This window comes from Triticum urartu, unplaced genomic scaffold (assembly GCF_003073215.2).
Source record: "Triticum urartu cultivar G1812 unplaced genomic scaffold, Tu2.1 TuUngrouped_contig_10511, whole genome shotgun sequence".
Taxonomy (NCBI): Eukaryota; Viridiplantae; Streptophyta; class Magnoliopsida; order Poales; family Poaceae; genus Triticum; species Triticum urartu.
This window is the reverse complement of record NW_024111386.1, coordinates 1-2325: the sequence shown is the minus strand read 5'-3', so window position 1 is coordinate 2325 and position 2325 is coordinate 1. Positions and strand designations below refer to the sequence as shown.

The 2325-nt window shown below is 46.9% G+C and overlaps 1 long non-coding RNA gene across 1 annotated transcript; it reads left to right on the top strand.

Moving 5' to 3' along the window:
- Positions 1 to 1598: 1598 nt before the first annotated feature.
- On the top strand, positions 1599 to 2117 carry LOC125526567. The gene is made up of 3 exons (XR_007291778.1): positions 1599 to 1797; positions 1909 to 1978; positions 2069 to 2117. It is a non-coding gene; the product is annotated as an uncharacterized LOC125526567 (long non-coding RNA).
- Positions 2118 to 2325: the final 208 nt, after the last annotated feature.

Sequence of the window (2325 nt, the reverse complement as noted above, 5' to 3'; positions counted from 1 at the left end):
GCATGGAAGTCCGCAATGTGTTTTTTCTCACCATGAGGAGACAATAAAACATTTATTCTTCCAATGCAAATTAGCTCATTCTATATGGTCAGTCATCCAAATAGCTCCTGGCTTGTATCCTCCCTGTAGTGTTGCTAATGTATTTTGCAACTGGTTGCATGGGATTGATCACTAGTTTAGAACTCTTCTCAGGGTGGGAGGACTTGCCATTATTTGGTCGCTTTGGCTATGTAGAAATGATAAGGTTTTTAACGATAAAAGTACGTCTCTGTTGTAGGTTATCTATAGATGTATCGGGACTCTTCGTTTATGGTCCTCTCTACAACGCGTGGAGAAGCGAGACCTTTTTACGGAGGTGTGTACATGATTGGAGGATACGGCAAGGGATACTTTTAGAGAGAATTCCTTATTTAACACTGTGTTTAAATTTTATGCCCCCTTTGACATCGACATATAATTTCTTCCATGTCTAACAATGAGTCTAAATTTTACGCCTTTTATAACACTTTTGTCCATTTTGAGTCTAAATGACATCTGAAAAGACCATTTTGCCCCCATATGGTACATTTATGTGCATGTGTGTATTGCTGTTGCATGTGTGTGTGCGTGTACATGTGTGTTCCTGCTGCGTGTGTGTGCGCGCACTGCTGAGTGTGTGCATGCGTGTTGCTGAGTGTGTGTGTGTGCACGCACGTTCATGTTGCTGAGTGTGTGTGTGTGCGCGCGCGCGTGCGTGCTGCTGAGTGTGTGTTTGCTGCTGCTTGCATTTATGTGCATGTGTGTATTGCTGTTGCATGTGTGTGTGCGTGTACATGTGTGTTCCTGCTGCGTGTGTGTGCGCGCACTGCTGAGTGTGTGCATGCGTGTTGCTGAGTGTGTGTGTGTGCACGCACGTTCATGTTGCTGAGTGTGTGTGTGTGCGCGCGCGCGTGCGTGCTGCTGAGTGTGTGTTTGCTGCTGCTTGTGTGCGTGTGTGTGCTGCTGCTACGGCGTGTGTGTGTGTGTGTGTGTGTGTTGATGCTGCTGTTGTGTGTGCGTGCGCGGGTGCGGGTGCGTGTGCTGCTGCGAGTGTCTACTACGTGTGTGCGCGTGCGTGTGTATGTGCCGCTACTTGTGCGCTACTGCTCTGACACTGATGTTGCGCATGTGTGCTACCGCCCCGTACACACAAATACCACATGAGGGGTAAAAGGGTCTTTTTAGGTGTCGTTTAGGCTTAAAATGAATGAAAGTGTCATAAAAGACATAAAATTTAAACTCGTTGTTAGATAGGGGAGAAAAAGTTATTCAGTGTCAAATAAGGAAACAAAATTTAAGATAGTGTTAAATAAGGAATTGTTTCATACTTTTACCCAACATGGGTGGCAACATGATCTTAGGATTGGGCCCCCTCCGCTTTAGGCGTTTCACAGAAGTTTCTTTGTATTTTGTCTATTTTTTCCGTTTGTGTGAAAGGACCTTATTTGGCTGTGTGCATCTTAGTTATGCAGAGGTCGGGTGTAATGCTTAATTTTTTAAGTAATAAAGCGCCTCTTTTCGAAAAAAATAAGGAATTCTCTCTATATTTTTCCACGGTCTGTTCAGTCCAGCAATTCCCTCCCTCAGCAAAAATACGAAGGCCCAAGGCCCAGTCCTTCATCGAAGTCCCGCAGCAAACCCTAGATGCAACCCAAGTCCCTCCGCAACGACGCCGTTCTAAACCCTCCCTTCTCCCACTTCTCCACCCCTCTCCCTCGGCAAGAAAAGCCGCCGCCGCCGCATCCGCAGCAGCCGCATCCGCAGTAGCCGAGCGAGATGGTAAGATCCTGAAGACTCTTTGGATCTAAATGTCTTTCCTCACCAGTAGCTTATTTTCTGATTGATTCGAGTCCATAGTGTATTCATGTGCATTTTTGGATGGATTTTCAGGTGTTTGTGAAGAACCAGAAGACCAGGGCCTACTCCAAGCGGTTCCAAGTGAAGTTCAAGAGAAGGAGACGTACTTGAGCCCCGTCCCTCGATGATTCTGTACTTGGCTTAGTCGATAGTGTCACTGATGGGCTGCCTTTCGTTTGCGGTTGTTTTGCAGAGGGGAAGACCGATTACAGGGCCAGGCTCAGGCTCACTAACCATAAGGCATAAAACCTAGGCTCTGATACCACTGTCGGGGAACGTAGTAATTTCAAAAAAAATCCTACGCACACGCAAGTTCATGGTGATGCATAGCAACGAGAGAGGAGAGTGTTGTCTACGTACCCTCGTAGACCGAAAGCGGAAGCGTTAGCACAACGCGGTTGATGTAGTCGTACGTCTTCACGGCCCGACCGATCAAGCACCGAAACTACG